Below are 23,775 nucleotides of genomic sequence, written 5' to 3' on the forward strand. Positions count from 1 at the left end.
CACTGTTTTGTCCTTTTTCTTTGTTATAATATTCTTTTCTGTAATTTTCTTTTCTTTTTCTTTCTATTTCTTTTCTTTCTTCATATTTCTCTTCTCCTTCTTGATATTCATCTTTACTTTCGCCCTCGTTTTTACTTTGCCGTTATTATTCCTGTTTTACGATGCGTGTACAACATTTCGGTCCGTCCCTTTCGTATCGCATTTCCTATTACAGCTGTATATGTTGTCATTAATTGACGTTTGATATTAGCTTTGTGAGTTCCATGGGTCATGATGGAATTTGCAGATGGAATACTTCCACCAAAAACATCCTTCTATTTTCGTTTTCCTGTTGTCATATTAATGGCATCAAGGCAGAACTGATTCAGAACCACTCTTTCATACAAAAAACTGCTTTGAGAATGGTAAATGTCCATTGAAGTTTAATTGAAGGTTTAATGCTATTAAACATACATGTCTTGTTCGTTCTTTGAAAGTTGCAAAAACTTCGAAAGATATTTTGAAAGAATGTAGACAAGTATAGGTCACATATTTTTGTGTAAATATTTGAACGATAAATTATAAGATTAAAAGATTCTTATACACTTGATATCAATTGTATGGACAGTATATTAAAAATAAATTGAAGAGACAATACATTTAATATTATTTGTACAAACAATATATTTCAAACAAATTATAGAGACAATACATTTAATATTATTTGTAGAAACAATATATTTAAAACAAATGGCAGAGACAATACATTTAATATTATTTGTAGAAACAATATATATTTAAAACAATTTGCAGAAACAATACATTTAATATAATTTGTAGAAAAAAATATATTTAAAACAATTTGCAGAAACAATACATTTAATATTATTTGTACAAACAATATATTTAAAACAAATTACAGGGACAATACATTTAATATTATTTGTAGAAACAATATATTTAAAACAAATTGCAGAGACAATACATTTAATATTATTTGTAGAAACAATATATTTAAAACAAATTACAGGGACAATACATTTAATATTATTTGTAGAAACAATATATTTAAAACAAATTGCAGAGACAATACATTTAATATTATTTGTAGAAACAATATATTTAAAACAAATGGCAGAGACAATACATTTTATATCAATTGTAGTAACAATCGAAATCACGTAATAGATTTTGATTAAAATTGAACTCATATTCTAGACATAAGGTTTAGCAGAATTATATTTTGACTTAAATCTCCGTTTTGTTTTGCTGATTAATGACCATGTATATCAAGCATGCATTAGTTACAGAAGATTCAAACAACACAGAATTGTGGACAGCTTAACACCATCATAGTCTTATCGTACCGACTCCACATTACCAATAGCACACACACACATATATAGTTCGAATGTTCTATCATAGTAGTTCATATTTTATGCCTGTATCATTATTGTTACTGATGTTTGTTATTATTATAATCAATGTTCTTCAATTTCTATTTCTCTCCATATCCTTCCAGTAGAATCTAGTTTGCGCTGTCGCTTCTCTGTCTTTTAATCACCATTGACATTTTATAATCATTTCATCATGTTATGAATCAGTCAATGAAAAGAGAAAAGGGAAGAATTACATAAGAATGCTGCTAATACATAAAGAATTTTATAAGTTAAATATTGTGCATCGAGAATTATAGGGCAAATTGTCAACACGAGGGAGGTGGACCGGAGCAGTGTGAATGACATGCTACCATATTAAGTAATTCTGAGATGTATGCATGTAAGATGACACTAGTTTTGTTTTCTGGGGCAGTCTGGCGGGGATATTTGGAAAAATTGCACACACCGCCATGAAACGATAATTTAGACTTAGGTAGAGTGCTTCCTTGTTCAGCGCAGACGAGACTTGGGTTGTCCTCCAAAGTTATGGTTATAGTTACAAAATGTGCAACATTTTCCGAAGATATTTAACAATATTCCAGAACTTGGAAGTCTGAGTGAATGAGTACAATAGGGCAGGTACCTTGTGTAATTGGGGAGGGGGTGACCACTTGAGATATTGTAAGTAGGAGTTTTGATTCCCAAAACGTTAAAAGTATAAATTAATTTATACTGCTTGATTAGATTGATGACTTAGGAATACGAGTAGTTTAAGAGTTACTAAAACCATGAGAGAGAGAGAGAGAGAGAGAGAGAGAGAGAGAGAGAGGATAAGAAGAGCCATCAGACAAGATCTTGTCGATTTGTGCGGTGAGGCGAAAGGGGCCTTTGATAAACTATGGCTAAAGGATAGCTGAAGACCAGTCGATATCTATCGTAGGGTGACAAAACCTATACCCAGCGAAAATGCCATTAGGCCGGAAATGTATTCCGATCTAAATACAATAAGGGAGCATTCAATGGGCGATGACTAACGAAATAAAAATATAACAGGGAGATTCACTTTTTTTAGGCTGAAAGTATGTGAAAAAATTCTATGAATTGTTTCTTATGAATAGGGGGTATGGGGTAGTAAAAAATGTACGTCCATTTTTGAAAAAGGGTAAATAAGGAGTGTGAAATATTGAACTCCCTGAACGTTCTGGGTGGTCCAATAAAAGCGAGTGTTGGCACTAGGTGTGTTTCAAGTGTTGCATTTAGGATTGAATAATAATGAATGTACCGAAGTGGAGGTTTTGATAGCAAAAAATGGGTAGATTAAAAATTTTCCCCACTCTTTATCTGTGCCAAAACCAAAACGTAGATTCCATGAACAAAGCTTCTTTCTTAGAAGTGCACACCTGTGGAACTCTGTTCCGTCTGCCTGTTTCCCACCTGACTGCAACCTGAATGTCTTCAAGTCCAACATAAACAAATTCCTGATGAACCGCTCCCTTAAGTAGAAACTTTATCAAATCTCAACACTAACGTACTGTACACGCAATAACTTTTATCCCTGAGTGGCCTTGATAAGTGGTGACCACCTTGTAAAAAAAAATTCTTAAAAACAATATAATAAAAGGATTAACACTAAATTAGAAAAATGAACAGAGATTGGCATTTTAGTTTAGAATAATAAAATTAATTTTAAAAACAATAAAGACGGACCTCGTTATGTGACGTCAGTTTACAAAAAAAAAGAAAGGGTCTATGCTATATTCACAACAGAGACCAGGCAGTTTGTCGGAGAATAAGTCAAAGTCGAGACTGACTGGAGATTAATCTTCTGGGGGTTTACGGAAGAGTCCGGTGGACAGCTGGTAGTAGATGTAAAATGAGGAAAATGAAATACATATTATATATGAAATTATAATTTGGTCATCAGGAATTTCTTCAGAGAAAAGTGTCTTCAATTTCAGGACAGCACCCCAAAGAACTATTCAAGAAGGTATGTGTTCTTTTGTCTGGTGTGCTACAGACAAAGGTGTTTATTCGTCATATTGAAAGAAATGTGTTCGTCAACGTAGAATTCTTCTATGGAAACACGTTAACTGTTTAAAATATCTAAACACCGACACACACACATACACTTCAAGAGACAAGTATATATACTGTTATACATACACACCAACCTATGCCACATGTTAGTTTTGTTGTTTTTCAGTCGAGGCGTATATATGCACTCTCATATCCATTGCAAAAACACTAGACAACACGGTCCGTTTTAAAAACTTATGTACACACATACATTCCAGAGATATTCATTATTACATAGGAAAATGCGAGCATGAAAAGTAATATGGTTAAGATCAAACTTAGAAAAGTAAAAGGACTAGTTAAAACTAGAAAAGAAAAATATATTCTAGTAAAAAATATATAATAAATGTATAACTTAAAATATTGCAGCATTAAGAATTTATATATAATATTAAATGGAGATTTTTTTAATTATGCAGCCATATTTTATGTTATAAAGTTATTATAGTTTTACTATAATATTTTGTCTTTTTATTTTCCAGCTTTAACAACTGGTTCTTTTACTTTTCTAAGTTTAATCTTAACCATATTACTTTTCATGCTCGCATTTCTCTATGTAATCCATGATTTTTCCAGGCTTTGCTTTGAAATAATATTTTCTTTTTTTGTATTCAATATCATACGCATTGTTAACAATCCATAAAAAAAAATTATTATAAACTTCTTAAATTGACTAAATAAAAACAATCAAATTAAAGGCGTAATTAAGTTAGTAAACAGAAATAAGTGACAAAAAAAAAAGAGGCAAACAACAGGCAACATTATAAGCGAAATATTATAAGCCCTAGCACGGAAAATGAGAAACATAATTAACTGGCGACGTCGTAAAGTGGAGGATTATCAGCCCTAGCACGGTAAAGAGCATCACTTTTGTTAATTTTATATACACTCACACACACACACACACACACACACACACACATATATATATATATATATATATATATATATATATATATATATATATATATATATATATATATATATATACAAATAAGATGGCATGAGAGCGACATTCCCACTATGATTTATAAAGGTGTCGACGACGAAAAAGTTGTTATGGTAACCAACATGTAATCAGAAGAAACTGTCTCACATGTTCCTTACTTGTTCTGAAGACTTTTGAATACCAATAATTTTATAATACCTTTTGTTTTAATGAACGAAAATTAAAAAACTTTACATCAAAATATAGCTGCGAATGTGACCTATGAATTGTAACATTGTTTGAAATTTGGTTACAAAAATAAGTGAGCGGTGAAGCTTTAAAGCCGTTCTAAATGAGTAAAACTAACATTTAACCATATAGTCAAACATGGTAGTGTTTGAATGATATAGACACTACATAACGCTGCCATATATTTACATATATTACGTTCACAATGCTTTCATGGGTATTTTCATGCCCTCTGTCTCCTTAAGTGTTCCTATTTTCATCTCGAGTAGTTCACACTTATCCATACAAAATTCCGTTTTATTTATTTGGTCGATAATTTTGTCGGATATTTTATACGGGCTTTAGAACTCAATTAGTAATGATTTATGGATTCTATCGTAAATTTTCTTGCTTTCGATCATGCCAAAGATGTCTTTTTTCTCTTTCTTTCCTCCTTTATTGATGTTCATTATTATTATTAATATTATTCATATTAATATTATTAACAATTACAACTACTAGTAGTATTAGTGGTAGTACTATTTCTTTTACTACTGGACTACTAGTAGTAGTAGTTCTTTTACTAGTGGATACAGACGTTGAAAATTGTATTCTCTCTCCTCCCGCATCTCTATCTCTTTTGTCTATTTATATATCTTTTTATTCTCTCATTCTTAATCTATCTATTTACCTATCTATCTCCCTCATATATATAATGGTTTTCATTATATATGAATGGGTGTAATTATAGATAAAAAGTCGACAGTCCCATCGATAGGATGAGCATGAAAAATAACCGATTAAAATGGCAGACATTTATTGCATATCATACGATGAGATTGTCAGTAAAACGTCGAGTACATTATTTACAGCAATACTAATGCATAGATACACACACACACACACACACACACACACATATATATATATATATATATATATATATATATATATATATATATATATATATATATATATATATATTGGCAGCAAGTCATTATTCAAGCACGTGTGATTGAACACGAAAAAGTTATTATTTTCCGATTTTTCCGGATATCTTTTCTATTCGCCGAGCCGTCTTTTTTTATTTCAGCTTGCATGTTGTATAAAATTGCACCCAAATGTTGTTGTTCAGTCATATTCTTCTCAAGCGCTTTCTATCGATGCATCCTATTATCATAAATAGCGATTGTTGTTGTTGTCGTTTTCCTTTTCTTTTCCTCTAAGGCTTAGTGTATTTATAGTTGCTTTTATTGTTTACAAAGGTGAGTTCAAGATGGTTTGGGGCGAATTATTTTTATTTTTAATGACGATTTTCTTATTTTATAATTTATTTATTTACTTTCTTGTTGGTTATTACATACTCTTAGTATATTTGTCCCGATGTTAAATGAAATTCGGTTAATGGGGGGGGCTGTAGTTTTTTTGATAAGTATGGCTTCTAGTAATTTTACTCATTGTGTACAATTGTTAAGGTATCGAATTTAGTATTGTTAGTTAAGATATTTCTAATGTCGGACGACTGCAGGTTTTTTATCATGGGATGTTAGGTGTTGTTTTATGGCACTGTTTTCAGCTAAATAATAGGTTAGTCGTCGGGAGAATGTTGTTGTGGTGTGGCCTATATATATATATATATATATATATATATATATATATATACGTGTGTGTGTGTGTGTGTGTGATAAACACTGATAGGTTGTAGTTTCAGACTGAAAAGTGTATAGCATGTACAGTTGTCTTACATAATGTATACTTTTTAAATTTTAGAGGTTGTTATCAGTTTGTCCTTATTAGTTTAATGATTTGTTGGGTAATCTTTTTCTCTTTTGTTTTGTTTTACTCAAATTAGCAACGTACCAAGAAAAAGCATTTTATTTCCGTTTATGTTCGTGTATTATAGTATTGCTCTCTAATTTGAAATGTATTCTTTTAATTTGTCTATTATTGCGTTGATTTAGTTTTCATGAAATGGATTGATGATTGTTTTCACAAAATTATAAATGAAATTACACTGGATAAACGGAGAACTGACATAAATTTTGAAGAGAAATATCTTGATGTTACCCTAGAATTGTTCAAAAGTTCCTTGACAATAAATGGTAATATTTTACAATGTCTTTCATTAGTTTTGCTTATAATCAATCAAATGTTAGAATGAATTCTTATTTACATAAAAACAAGTACAAAAATGAGCAAATATTACACGTTTTCATAAATATTTAAACGCATGAACAATATTTTCCATAAAATGCTAAACATGCTATTTCTTGGCAAGCTGCTAATTTGATCAAAACAAAAAAAAAAGATTATGCTACAAATCACTAAATAAGGACAAATTGAAAATAACCTCTAAATTAAAAAAGTAGACATTATGTATGAAAAATCTACATACTATACATTTTTTTCTATCTGAAACTCAAGCCTATCTTTCTTTTGTCTCTATCTTCTTAACATAAGTCTTTCTAAGATAAGAGAAGCATCCTTGTGGTCCCCGATTGTCGTACGCTATAAATACTGGTGTACCTCAGAGTCTATCGTTCACCTTTATTATTCTTAATATTCATAAATTACCTCCCCGATAAAATTGTCTCTGAGATGGGTATATTTGCTGACGACACTACACTATATCTATAACAGGCATGAGGGGAAAACGAATGAACACGTATTCAAAGCAATAGCGGAACCCCTAGAGGAAAACCTATAGTCTTTAGTGGAATGTGGACAAAAATGGATGGTCACATGCCAAGACTAAGCTTCTTTTCTTTAATAATTCCAAGAAACCTGCTCAACCACTAATAACCATGGCTAATGATACATTATCTGAAAGTACTTCGTTCAAGTTCCTTTGATTAACTTCACGGGGCATATGGAACAGATACATTGAGAACATTGTCAAGGCTGCTGCAAAGAAGGCGGGCTCTCTTTACCGTGCATGAAAGTTACTTACACTTGAGAGTATTTTGTACTTCTACAAGGCCGCCATTCGCCCACGTTTGGAGTATTACAGCCATATTTGTGCTGGTGCATCTGCTACTACTCTCTCCCTTTTAGGCATGGCTGTTTTACACGTACTTTTATGGTAGGTTCTCCGACGAACTACACGCTCTTATACCCCATCGACGTAAATACCCCCGACAAACACCAACAAGCAGCAAAATCCCACCCCTACACAGTAGAAATCCCTAGATGGCAGAAAGCCTTCAACTCTAATAGTCTCTTTCCCATGATTGCTAAACTTTGGAATTTCCTTCCGGGTTCCTGCTTCCCTTACAGTACTTACATGCTGAAGTTCAAGTGTAATGTAAACAGATATCTTGCTACTCAACTCCCTAGATAGTACCTCTGCAAATTATGCCCCAGATAGTAGCACCCAACATCAAAATGACGCTGTGCCTTGTTTAGGGTAAAATGCAATAAAAAAAAATCTATAAAAACGGTTCGTAACGCTTTCTCCCAAGATTAAAATGATGTTGTTTACATTTGTCCGCTTGTTAGATTAAAGAATCTCGAATTGAACATTTTGTATGCATGTAAATTCAAAAATGAATCGACATAATTTCACAAATGTTTACATACGAGATATATATTCCGGTGCTACTAATAGGAATGTTACTAATCGGAATGCTACTAATAGGAATGCTATTAATAGGGATGCTACTAATAGAAATGCTACTAATAGGAATGCTACTAATAGGAATGCTACTAATAGGAATGTTACGAACCGGAATTTTACTAATAGGAATGTTACTAATAGGAATGCTACAAATATGAATATTACTAACAGGAATGTTACAAATAGGAATGCTACTAATACAAATGCTACTAATAGGAATGCTACTAATAGGAATAATACTAATAGGAATGTTACTAATAGGAATGTTACTAATAGGAATGCTAGAAATAGGAATGTTACTAATAGGAATGTTACTAATAGGAATGCTACTAATAGGAATGCTACTAATAGGAATGCTACTAATAGGAATACTACTAACAGGAATGCTACTAATAGGAATACTACTAATAGCAATGCTACTAATAGGAATGTTACTAATAGGAATGCTACTAATATGAATCTTACTAATAGGAATGTCACTAATAGGAATGCTACTAATAGGAATGCTACTAATAGGAGTGTTACTAATAGGAATGTTACTAATAGGAATGTTACTAATAAGCATGTTACTAATAGGAATGTTACTAATAGGAATGCTACTAATAGGAATGCTACTAATAGGAATGTTACTAATAGGAATGTTACTAATAGGAATGCTACGAATAGGAATGCTACTAATATGAATCTTACTAATAGGAATGTCACTAATAGGAATGCTACTAATAGGAATGCTACTAATAGGGATGCTACTAATAGGAGTGTTACTAATAGGAATGCTACTAATAGGAATGTTACTAATAGGAATGTCACTAATAGGAATGCTACTAATAGGAATGTTACTAATAGGAATGCTACTAATAGGAATAATACTAATAGGAATGTTACTAATAAGAATGTTACTAATAGGAATGCGACTAATAGGAATGTTACTAATAGGAATGTTACTAATAGGAATGTTACTAATAGTAATGCTACTTATAGGAATGTTACTAATAGGAATGTTACTAATAGGAATGTTACTAATAGGAATGCTACTAATAGGAATATTACTAATAGGAATGCTACAAATATAAATATTACTAACAGGAATGTTACTAATAGGAATGCTACTAATATGAATATTACTAATAGGAATGCTACTAATAGGAATAATACTAATAGGAATGTTACTAATAGGAATGTTACTAATAGAAATGCTACTAATAGGTATGTTACTAATACGAATGTCACTAATAGGAATGTTACTAATAGGAATGCTACTAATAGCAATGCTACTAATAGGAATGTTACTAATAGGAATGTTACTAATAGGAATGCTACTAATAGGAATGCTACTAATTGGAATGTTACTAATAGGAATGCTACTAATAGGAATGCTACTCCTAGGAGTGTTACTAATAGGAAGGCTACTAATAGGAATGTTAATAATAGGAATGTTACTCATAGGAATGTTACTCATAGGAATGTTACTAATACAAGTATTACAATTACAAGATGATCTCGTTATTTATTATTCGATTTCTTTATGCGAGTAACATAACTCCAAAAAGATTTTCCTTCCTCCGATGTCAAACATCAAGAACTTCTTATATGTGGAACACATTACGATGGGATTGCGTCCCTGCAAGATAAAAATGATCGTCTTCAAATCCAATGTTAACAAATACTTCCTATACCTTTTCCACGTAAGTAATCACATTTTGTTCATTATATTTATAATTTTACATTTTCTGATAATATTCTGCATTATTCAACTAACGACCAATCCACTTCATTAATCCTTATCCTCGAATGGCTTTTAGCCTTCATAAGTGGTAACTAATTAACAAAACAAATTCTTCTGTTCCACATAATCCTGCATAAATTCAGAAATTCGAATGCCTGAACGAATACGAAGAATTCTATTGCGATGAATACGTCATTATTGAAGCCCATAAAATTGTCATTAAAATAATTATCATTAACAGTATTAATATTATTATTATTAACATTATCTGAAAAAGTATTGTTCTTTGTTTGGACGATGATTGCCTGACTAACGTAAAAGGCCATATTTGAGTACACGGAAATCACGTGCGCGCATGACATGTTGGCGTTAAAGACACATCCATCTTCGCATTGTATAACAAACATAGAACAAACACATTCAAAAAAATAAATGAAAAAACAGTAAAGTTATTCTGCGTTATTTTTATTTTTTTGTTATTTAACAAGCGAAATCTGATTTATTTGAAATATATTACGGAGCTGCATAATCTACACTACAGTCATGTGTAATATATATATATTTATATATATATGTGTGTGTGTGTGCGCGTGTGGGCGTGTGTGCGTGTGTATAATTTAGGTACGTGTATATATATATATATATATATATATATATATATATATATATATATATGGGGTAATTTGCTAAACTAATGAACGGATCATTATGAATTTGGAATATATATATATATGTATATATATATGTGTATATATATATTCCAAATTCATAATGATCCGTTCATTAGTTTAGCAAATTACCCCTATATATATATATATATATATATATATATAAACAATTCGCAACATTCACTGTGTTTCCAGAATGTGAGAAATGAAAGGAAAGATTATTTTTGAAAAGAGGTTTATTACTATACATGTATGAGATTTTTTTAAACGTGTAATCAGTTTTATTTTGATTAGCATCGTTTTTGCAAAGTTATTCCCTCAAGAGGATCATATTTCGGGTGGCAAAGTTACTTTATTGTTATAAGGACTTAATTGACTATGAATATAGCATATTGAAACCATGGTTCTTCGTTGCTATAAACGGTTGAAATAACCTTTTTTACATAAAAAGTAGTCTTAGATAGATCTTAACATACTTATATTTTAACAGGCATAGATAGATAGGATCGAAGAGGAGTTAATATAAAAACCAGTGTTTAGTCGAGAAATTGAGAGACGAGGCGATGGATAGCAAAATAAACACTCCTGATACCGTTTTTCCAACAAAATAAGAAATAAAAATGTATTCGTAAAGCAGAAGGTTAAATCAGCTCTTGCTACATTGTGATAGTTTTTTTAATAGTTTTAACCCGGGCCAAGCGGAGAAACAGACGACAGGGATCGAGATGAACTCAAAAGCAGATATCAATAACAATAAAAGAAAACAAAAGATAAAGCAACAACGGTTGGAAAAGTGAGATAGATTTGATAAAGGTGAGAAAAAAGAGGAAAGAACGATTGAAATTGACAAGAAAAATGAAGACGATATCTTATCGAAAAGACGAACGTCTAGTGCCCATAACGAGATTTTCATTCCGGGGTAGGGGGTCGATGCTATGACCATCAGCAAACCATTTTGCACAAGACACACATTGTGAAACAGCATTGAAACTAGATATGCTGTCCCTCCTTGGCATCACATCTGTTTAATTCGATCAATCTGCTAAACTTGAAATATATCGTTTTTATTTAGAGGAGAGTGTCGGGGGGAGCGACCAAAATTAAATGCCTCGTTTAAGTGTGTGATAAAGACGGATGTTTCACAGTCTTCTCTAAAGTATACGAAACAACGATAAACATTAAAAATTTGGCGTATGTTCCCTTTTTCACATGTAAAATAACTATTCACCTCGTATTATAGTGTTAATATTCATTTTGCCACAAATAATCCTAAATACTCGATTTTAACTTTTTAATATCGCGAAAACCAACTAGATCAAGATTCTATATATTCAATAAGTTCTTTAAAAATACATATTTTGAAACGCGTTTTTTTTTTAAATTTGATTTTTGTATTTGAAATAACCAATATCAAATTAAAACAAATTATATTTTTTACGATGTAAGATTTTAATAGTTTGCTGATGATGGGCTTTACAAAATCTACAATTTCTGAAATTCGTCTGAACTTAATTACACCAATATGTGATTTACAAATACGTAGAGAAAATATGAAGAAGGCAGATATGCGTGGATCGAAACATGGCGCAGTGGATAAAGTTCAATCGTAAGTTACACTCTTCTGGTGGTTTAAGTTTTAATTCTAAGATTGAAAATTACTTAGGACTTCTGCCTGATCATGAGTGACGGAACGAGAGTATGCCACTTTGTGGATTAAATAAAGAGTTTTATTCAAAATTCCTGAGATCGACAAGTCAGACTTGAAGAATATAGGTAGTTACGTCGACCAAAACGTTATAAGAATAAAACTCAATATGAGAACAGTAGTCTGAATAATATCTAATTAATACGAATCGGCATCGCAAAAATTTTTGTACTATGCACACGAGTTTAGAATTGATATCTAATCGTCATAGAAACAATACCACTTAATTGATTAGCAATCATCAGCAATCAAATGGAACAAATAACTGATTTAGTAATAAGTAATAATAGTTCATCAACCAAGAAAAAGATTCGTTCATTCTTCATCATCCTCAAAATTGTAAGTGTCTTTTATCTCTAAAAAGGAAAATACAAAATCTCAGTCTACATCCTCTAAATGTGCACGTACAATGTATTCTCTTCCTTTATATCCTCTCAAAAAGTCATTTCTGTTTACACAATGAACCGGTAATGTTTATCAGAGAGTTTTATAAAAGAAAAGAAAAAAAATACAAGAAAGAAAATACAAGAAAGAAAATATAAAAACCGAAAAAAAAAAACATTTCTACCGTAACAGAATTGGCTAAATTGTCGCTTCAACAAGAAACGAAGTCTAATGGTTTTGTGATATTATTAAACAATTTTATTCTTGGAGGAATTTTTTGTCTTATCACTAGGGCTATGACAACAGCATATTCTTTTCATTGCTTTGACTCTCGAGTATATATCCGACAGAGTTAGAGACAGTTAATCAGTCAAGAACCACATCACTCTATATAAAAGCATATAATATATCAATGGATACACACTAGAAGGTCAAAACATTGAAAAGAATATGCTGTTGTCATGGCCCTAGTTATCACCCACGCGGTTAAATAAGAATCAGGTTGAAAAGAAAGTCCTTGCAGTTTGTAAGTTTTAAATTCAGATAAATATATATTGGCTAAAACAAAACTAAGCGCCGTCAAAATCAACACACATTTACAAACGCAAAAAAGGTGTACTTATGCCAGTAACATAAAAATCTTGCGTTCTGGTGGCGACGAAGTCGCTGAAGCATTTTTGATATTGCTTAAGCATTTTTCAGTCAGAAAAATGTTGAGATGCTAGGTATGGAGAGCATGGTAATTAAGCCAGAGTTTCGCGGGCGAATTTGTTCAACTTCTGCAGAGTCAGTTTAGCAACGTGCGGTGAGGTAGAATTGGGTCTTTTTCTGTTGACTGGATGTTGTTGTCGAAGATTTTGATGCATTTCATCTATTTGTTGGTAGTACTTCTCCGCCGTAATGGTTTCGCCTGCATTCAAAAACTGAGATGACTGACACCTGTCACAAGACTACCAGTCAGCATGACTTTCTTGTGGTGCAATTCTGGCTTCAGGAAGTGTTGTGGAGCTTTGTCGGCGTCTAACCACTGAGTAGAATCTCGCCAGTTGTCGTAAAACAAAACACTTTTCATCGCAAGTTACAATTCGGTCTAGAAACAGGTTGTTCTTGTTGCGTAAAAAGAAGGAAGGTGACACTCCATAACGACGTTTCTTTTGGTTGTCGTGAGCACCCATTTATCAGGGTTTTTCTTTTGTCTTTCCAACCCTTCTCAAGTGGTTGTAAATCGACGTATACGTTACATTCAAATTCAGAAGCAAGTTCTCGAACAGTTGTGCGGGGACTGACTTCGACTAAAGCTAATTGATCATTATCAACATTCGATGGCCGACCACTACGCTCATCATTTTCAAGACTTTCGTCGCCGCCACGAAATTTCGTAAACCGCCATTGTACTGTGGTTTCTGGGCTAAACACTTCGTTGATATCGCGAGATGTTTCGGCAGCTTTTCGGCCTAACTTAAATTGAAATAAAAAATTTTGCGAATTTGCTTTCCCCCCCCCTTCTGATATTCAACGTTCTTAAAAGAAGACATAATTGTTTTAAACCGAGTGTGATTTAAACGATTAGCTAGAGCGAAGAAGGCTCTTTAAAAATGATATATAAAGTAAATGTATTATAACGAAAACTTGTTTGAAAATACATAATTCGAAATCATAATTACAAATTCCGCAAGAACTTTCTGCTCAACCTAATACATACGTCATTTATGTTAAGAATGTTAAGGGATTTTAGAGGCCGTCTGCATTCTTTTCTTTATCATGTACTATTTAGTAATATAAGATATTGTTTGGTTATTGGAATAGAATTATCAAATGTTCTACATGGAATAGTATTTCTGTTTATTAATATTCTGCTTACATTAAAATGTAGTTCTTATTTCAAAATGTAAGTGAATGTATATGAATATATGTACAGATATAAGATACTATTTTGTGTTAATATAGTGATATAGAGTGAGACAATTATCAAAGAGTTCGGAAATTAATTGTGACGAATAATTTGATGATCACAAGTTTTATGTTTTATGCGTGTGAAACTATGTACATTTGTTTGTTTGTCTTGTGTTTGTTTTTGTGTTTCTAATTTAATACTATTTCGTTTAAACGTATTCAGTGGTTAAAAAATTTTAAAATATTTTTGGCTGATGTAACATTTGACCATATTTTATTTGTTGATTAAAACTTTATGGATTTTTCGATTGAAAATATTTAAATAGTTTTATTTCTATTGCTTAAGCGTTACGATATGAGTAATCAAAATAGAAATTATTGGTAAAAATATAAATTATAAAAAGTGATTCTATAACAATTGTTACAAGATTTTGGTAAAGTACTTTATTTGATTGGTCGAAAAAGCTTTCTATAGAATCCGTTTCTTCACTTGACATTGAGCTTTAGATTTTACAGTGTTGAATATGGTATCCTTGATGAAATCCTGTGATATGTTTTTAAAACATTTTGAAATAATTTTAGATATAAACAAAATATATAGACACACCAGCATAATACGCGTTTCATGACTACTAAGATTCATTTACCATTTGCATCACTTTTATGTTATGAAGATTACAATCAAGATAAAATACAATGTATGTCAACAATTGCATGATTTTAACTTTTAAAAATGTGTAAAATTCAATGCTTAAGAGATCTTCAGATGAAATTGCTATTCAGAAAAACAAACGTATTAGTGTCTTTTTTTTTACAGAAGAGTCACCACTTATCAAGTCCCAACGGATACTCGAGGATAAGGGTTAATGAGTGTACAATAGTCAATGGGACAATACTGTAGTAATCGTTAGTAGTGTAAATTTGGTAAATTGGATTACTTAAGGGGACGGTTCATCAAGAACTTGTTTACGTTGGACTTGAAGACTACTAAATTGTAGTCAGCTGGAAAACAGGCAAATAAAAGAGAATTCCACAGGTGTGCAGTTCTAAGAAAAAAACTTTGTTCATGGAATCGACGTTTAGGATTAGGCACAGATAAAGAGTAGGGGAAGATATTGATAGTAGTTTCAGCTATACGAGTGTTTTTCGTGAAAGTTTGGTGAGGGGGGACTACAGATTGGAATTCAGATAAGTAATTGCCATGAAAACAATGATAAGGCAGAGACAGGCTCGCAATGTCTCTTCTGTTAGAAAGAAGTTGCAGGGAACATAACTTGGCTACAAAGTTTATTTCGAACTCTGCCAAGGCAGCATAATGGATTTTTTAGCAGATCCTGTCCAGATGTAGCAACAGTACTCCATCCTTGGATATACTTGGCTTTTATATAGGGAGAGAATTGCATCAGCAGTGAGAAATCTGCTGGAGCGGTGTAAGGATCCCACTATCTTTCCAGCGACCTTGGCAACGGATTTTATGCATGTGTTCCATTTCAGATCAGGAGCCCTGAGCTTGTCAAAACATGGAGCCTTCCCAAGACGAGAGTCATTCATTTCAATTGATGTCAAATAGGGATCAGAGCATTGATGATGTAAAGATAGAAGCTTGATTTTAGATACATTAAAAATAACAGCTACCTTTTTCCACATTCTACAACGTGCCCAAAATTAGAGGAGAGAGAATCAGAGAGAAATTGGTCATTTATGGTCTTTGATGTGTTGCCAACAATGGTAGTGTCGTCAGAATAAATGCCAACAAATAATCTTAGGGTGTGATTTGAGAGATTATTGATGTAGATCAAGAAGAGAGTCGTGTCCAGGATTGATCCCTAAGGGACCCCAGCATTAATATTGTGAGCTTCTGATTTCTGCTCATTAACCAGTCCTCTTATGAACCTATCAGAGAGAAATGATTTAATAATTGAAAAGACATTTCTAGCTATACTGTAGCTGGAGATTTTGTGAAGTAGACGTTTATTCCATATCCTATCAAAGACAAGAGCAATTGCCTTAGAAAGGAAGCCTCCGTCGACCGCTAATTCCATGAGATATAACCGTTAGCAAATCTGTTGTAGATCTAGCAGAATGTAAACCATATTGCATGTCACTGAGGTTGTTATTTTTACTGAGATGGTTGACTACTTGTCTACTTAATACAAATTCCAGCAACTTACTTATGACGCACAAGGACTTATTGGTCTGTACTGAGAAAAAGATGGCCGATCATCTGAATTCTTAAATACAGGGTCAATGCAAAACTAAATACATGAATTTTCAAATAGGTTGTTTTACCAATGATATAACTCTTAAAAATGTTCGAAATTAATAAATAAACTAAACTATTTTTTAAATATTTTATAAGTGATGATCACTACTAATAAGTAGAATTTCACAAATATCTGAAGTGAATTTTGACCTAGAGCGTAGACACTTTTTTCGCGTTATATATATATATATATATATATATATATATATATATATATATATATATATATATATTCAGATTTTATTATTTGCTATTTGAAAGTGAAGAGAAATTGGTTCTGAAAATCTATTAATTCTTTTCAAGTACGTGGCTTCCATAAACAAATGTATCCGTTTAGTAATGAATTTAACGTTTTAAACGATTATGCTTGTCTTCCAAAATGATTTTGAGTCTGCGTCCTGGTGAATTGATGGAAACAGTTCTGGCTATAAAGTGGCATCTTTGAACCGAGTCCAATTCCGGAAAAGAATCACCAGATATACCTTCGCAGTCATTTGGAAATGTAGAGCAACAAAGAATTGAACAGCTTTGGTTTTTATGATGGATGCCGAAACTGAAAGAAATTGGAAAATGGAAATGAGAGAGCGGGGTGAGAAAGGTTGAGTAACGCTTAGTAAACAATTGTCCCCAAGTATATGAAACTATATAAATGGAGGTTATTTGAACATGGAGAACGGGGCGCGCTTTCTATTACTCTATATGTTCTCCAATAAGTTACGATGTGTCAATGTCAAGCCAGTTTCACAAGTCACAATCATTGAAGCACAAGTTTTAAAGATGAAAATCTTCACTGCTCTGCAATTCTTAAGAGCAGACGTGTCAAATATATATCCAAGCTTGTCGCCACTCAACACACACGCGTAAACACAACAGATAAAAATAAATCGATCGGTCATATGATACACATTTTATTACCTATATATGTACATATATAAATATATATGTGCGTATACACGTGTATACACGTGTATATTTTTGTTAAAAAGAGTTTTAAATTATGTATTAAATACATAGTAATAATTTTCTAATATATTTCAATGCCAGACTTCTCAGTGTATTCATTTACTTTAATATATATATATATATATATATATACATATATATATGTGTGTGTGTGTGTATGTGTGTGTGTATATATATTTATATATATATTAATTTTATTTATACAAACATTAATGGCTACATATGTGCATACATGTTTCTGTAATCACCCACGTTGGGGGATTACGTCTTCAGGCCAAGAATTACCGTCGAAAGCACTATTTTGGTAGACACATGTTGTTTCATTGGATGTACTTCTAGGAAACTAAACTCTACTGGCTATATATATATATATATTCAAGAACGATGCAATATTTCGTCGATGGGACAGAGGCTGAAGCCTAGATGACAGTTTGACCTATCAGGTTGGCGACTATTTTCTGAACCCTGTCCAGTAGTGAGAGATAAGTAGCAGATGCACCAGCCCAAATGTGACAACAGTACTCCATACATGGGCGATTGGTGGCTTTATAGAGGTACAGGATACACAATATAAACTAGCACGGTAGAAAGAGCTCACCTTCTTCGCAGCAGCCTTGGCAATACTCTCAATATATCTATTCCAGTTCATGTTCCCTGTAAACGTTAGGCCGAGGAGTTTAAAGGAAGTACTGTCAGGTAATGTGTTCTTGGCCATTGCTATTGGTGGCAGAGAAGGTTTCTTGTAATTATTGAAGGAAACAAGTTCAGTCTTGACAGCATTGAATGTGACCATCTATTTTTGTCCCCATTCCACTACAGATTGGAGATCATCCTCTAGTGTTTCTGCCATTTCTTTAGATATGTGTTCATTTGTTTGCCCCTCGTGCCTGTTATAGAGAGTGGTGGCATCAGCAAATATACCCATCTCAGAAACAATATTATCAGGAAGACCATTTATTAATATCAGGAATAATAAAGGTTCATGGTCAAAGTACTCCCGCATTTATATCATATTGTTTAGATGCACGACCGTCGAGGACATATATATATATATATATATATATATATATATATATATATATATATATATATATTCTTCCACATGCAGTACTGTTTCGCCGTACCACAGCTTATCAGTTCGGCTAGATGAGCAACAACCTCAAGCCAGGCCTGAAACTCAACTGTCGAGACGATAGTCGGCGCTTCTAACCCTTACGCTATTCGGCTGCTGCGCTTAAAAACATTCAAACGCCTAAGCTCCATTTGTTTACACAAAGAGCATTTCTTAATACGCTAATGGCAGTTTGCTTATTACTTCCCAATATGCTCAACCCAAGATAGGGAGCAATATAGTCATCCACATATAGTACTGTTTCGCCGTATCACAGCTCATCAGTGGGGCTTTCCCATGAAAGTAAATATGACGCAAGGTTATTGAATAAACCTATTGTATTTGTTCCTTAATTGTTTGATGAAGCAATTTGTTTCAAAGTCGATGCCAACAAACGAGTGATGTACGTATTTCGATGTCGCTTGTTTCATTATTCATTTAAAAAGTGGCTTCCAAGTACTCTCACCACTGCGCCACGGGTCCTTACGGACAGAAACATTCCCGACTTCGACAAGATACACCTGAAGAAGGTCGAAGGTTACATCGACCGAAACGATGATAAAATCACACTCAAGATGAGAACAGTAGTCCGATGTATCCAAATAATACTTACAATCTGATCGTTTTCAGATCCATTCTCAACAAGTATTTGTTATAAACTTTATTAACTTTGTTCACCCTATGTATCATTGGCAATACTTTCATAACATTATTCAACTGAAAATCTATCAATCCCCGAATGGATTTTGGCCTTCATAAACGATAAATCATTAGTAAAAAATACGTTAGGTTGAGTAATTGTGATAGTCACATGACTATCACAATTACACTCAGGAAAGTCGCGATTAATCATCATCTCTTACTCCGAGTGACATTTTTCTGGAATCTTAAACAGTTTGTATCTCTAGCGAATATGATTATTAAAATTAATAAAATTCGACGACATGAAATTTAAAATGGAGGCGGAGAGACCTAGAGGCCAGACGTTTCGCCCAGGCTTATGCGGAGTCATTGACATTCCTTTTGAGAAAGCCCGCATAAGACGGGCGAAACGTCGAGCCTCTAGGCCTCTCCGCCTCCATTTTAAATTTCATATATATATATATATATATATATATATATATATATATATATATATATATATATATATATATATAGTAATGAAATCAAAGGGATGTAGTGGTAAACTTCAAATTAATATAAATAACAGTATTTATCGACTTCTCTTTGGGCTACTGCACTTTCATTATTTCAGCTGTTTTGAAAGCTTTACAATCGGATTATATGCATCGCCACGCTGGACTTAATTTTGGACTTCATTCTCTCTAAAGAACTATTTTCCCATTTCGGATCAACTTGAGAGAATTTTCATACAAACTTAAACATTATGCATGGTTTGTTTTTATTTATTTATTTATTTATTTATTTATTTTTTGCATATCCAACATTTTTTTTTTACTTCTTTTCTTGTCAATTTATAACTACAATAAATTGCGGTTTCACTTAATCTCATAACTAGAAAATTCTAGCATTGCTACAAATATAATTTGCTGAGTTCTTTATTTTCTTTGATGAGAAGAGTAACAAAAAATAGTATTCTTTGAAACTCCGCGGATAAAGAACTTTGTAAATTGTTTTTGGAGTATTCTGAATATTTACTAAGAGCGTACACCCGAACTTTGCATGAAACTAGATTAAACACTTGGACATTGACCACATTAGGCTTTAGCTGTCTTCCAAAAGTCATAATAAGTTAATTAGTTTAGCGGTGAACCATGTACATACACCAAATCATATATACATGAAAACATATATATATAAAATATACACATACCAACCTAAAAGATACACAGGCAAAATTGGGTATCCTTTCTAGCACAACAGAAACACTTTTCTTTATGGTTTTTCGTGCCATTTTTAGATAAAATGTATAACATTTGCCAACGTCTACTAGATCGATGTGTATATATCTGTATATGTGTATATGTGTATATGTGTAAGCTGATGTGAGCATGTTTTTCTGTAGACGGGTATGATCCATGTAATAGCATTTAATTCATGTTTTATTCTAAGAAAGCAGTCTAGCATGAAGAGAGAAAAACGGCAAGCCATCATGCCAAATCTCACTAACATAAACAATCATAACACTCTTCAACGACTCTCCTTACCCCTGATTCTTCATATCCCACATTAAGTACCTCTGCCAGCTATTCACACCCGGCAGATCGGAGCAGCGTGAAAAACGAACCCCTGTGAAAACATAATAGGAATTCTGAAAACTTAGAAACTGTCAGAAACTTTACCTATATAACATATATATATATACATTATAAATGTTTGTGTGAAAGTCTATACTTTCATGCTGTACACACACACACACACACACACACACACATACACATATATATATATATATATATATATATATATATATATTTATATATATATATAATAAAAGTTTGGTGAATGTTATATTTACACACAATCGCACACACACACACACATACACACACACACATATATATATATATATATATATATATATACATATACACGTGTGGGTATTGCGGGTGCGCTAACTACTTTTAGGCTATTAAACCAAAAAATGTGAAATTTGGCAGCAAAACTCCTCATAGATCGAAGGTAGATTATGAGCCGAGAAAATTTATAGCATTTAACACACACGCATTCATGGCTCTATGTAAAACGCCGAAGAGTAATTCTTAATCATAACTCTACAGAAGATGAAGCAGACAAAGCTCCATAGCATAAAAAAATTTAAATTTTTTAAGATTTTCATTTTATAATTTTATTATCAGGTGGTGCCAGCGTTTGTTTTAATTTGATTTAGAAACATTCGTTTTTGAATTTTGAAGTTGCATTTGTAAGTTAAAAATCATTCCGTAAATTGTTGTAACAATGTTTTTCAAAAGTAATATTTTCCTGTTAAACAATACGTTTGTTTACGTTTGAAAAAGTTCTCACAACATAGATGATATTTTAGTCTATTTGAAAGACGTTTAATTTAATATTTCTCTATATAAAATGCTATTTATGTATTTAACATTATAAAGTAGTATTACTATTTTATTCAATTAAATGTATGGATTAAAAAATATTTTAAACGTTATATAATACATACTAATATCTTTTTAATATCGATAGATTTATTTATGATATTTAAACTGAAAAACAACAGTTCCATTACAAAATTTTAGAATAAACAAAATAAATAGATTACAATTTGAAAATACATAAGTTATTGGTTTTAAAATGCAAAATCTGTATATTTATAGTTGTTGTAAAGTGTTATTATAAGTGTTGTTGTAAAGTGTTGGCGAACGTGTCATAATTAAAATAAGGCGTCTGTTCTGATCTACGTTTATATCGTAAATATTAAATTCGAAATTAGTTAAGTAATCAGATTTGCAAAATGTGTTAACGTAATGTTAAACCAACAAGAAAATATATAATTTCAGATAATTTACTAATTGATTTTAAGGGGGAAAACTATAAAAAGAATAAAATTACTTACATACGAATATTTAATTGAAATTATCTCCCTTTTTTTTAATTTCTGTGGTTGCTCGTCGCATGTTTGTTTATTGAAAACTTTTTTCTGGAATATCTAGTTGATAGTTCACATTTCCGTTTTACCTCGCGATCGTTTTCTACCGAGTATTCTGATCTAAGTCGAACGTCATCACTGATTGCAAGAATAAAGATAGGTTGAAACGATAACATTGTCGCTTTAAGAACAAAATTACATGATTCCATTTCCGTTTGATGAAAACGAGTTTTCTTTTTTGTTGCAGACCATCTTCTAGTTGGCAAGTAGTGAAATAAATCCCAAGAGCTATAGTAGCCTTCTATCCTGTCTGAAAGTGACATAATGTTCCACAAGCGAGATCGGAGATGCGCCGCTGTACAACTTATGCTCTCCACCGAACCAAGTTATAACAACAGGGCCATTGCCAGCGCTCTCAAAATGCAAATTCGGACAGTTCAACGGTTGAGGGCACAGCTCAATGAAGTTTTCGGCCACGGTTATAATCTTTGGTGTGGTTTCAAGTGAGGGCTACACTCTGCTACCTCACATCAAGTCGACTTGAAAGTCAGCAGCAAAGTGTACCTGAATGTGTTGAAGAGTGTGGAGATCCCCTTATGCAATCGGGTGGCCGCTGGCAGATACTGCGTGTAGCAGCAGGACGCGGCGCCGGCTCACAAGTCCTTCAGAAACTCTTTTCTCAGTGGCCCTTTCCTTCCCCGACCTAAACCCGCTAGTTTGCCCATATGTCGAGAACATCCCCAACATGACCTCTCACAATACCAAAGCTAAACTGATCACCGCCATCCGGCGAGTATTCGATGGGTTTCCGCCGACGCTTGTGAAAAAGGCATGCTCCCATATCGAAACGGTGATTGAGGCCGAAGGCGGTTACATTACCAGCTCTACTACATAATCAAGTTAATTGATTTTTTTCAATACAAGTTTAAAATAAAGCTGTAGTGCTATTTTCTTTAAGGCGACAAATGTATTGTTTCACTCTGTAAAAGTGAGAGATGCCTTTTAAAATAATTTAGATAAAGTACTAGGTTTTATTGCCGATAACAATCCTTTGGTTAATCTGACCAAATACCTTGAAACGATTATTTCTTTGCTTAAAATGTGTTATTTATAGAGTCGCTGAAATATTTGTCAAAAACGGATCGGCATTTTGATGCGCAGTGTCTTAAAGAGCATTTTTTCATGATTAGTCCATTTTCTGTTTGGTGTGTGTGTGAATCATTCAATGTCCTATCAAATTTCAAGAAATGTATATTTCATGAGAAAAAAGTGTCATCGTTTCAATAAT

Source organism: Euprymna scolopes, chromosome 19 (assembly GCF_053919585.1).
Source record: "Euprymna scolopes isolate OS-2025 chromosome 19, ASM5391958v1, whole genome shotgun sequence".
NCBI classification, from domain to species: Eukaryota; Metazoa; Mollusca; class Cephalopoda; order Sepiida; family Sepiolidae; genus Euprymna; species Euprymna scolopes.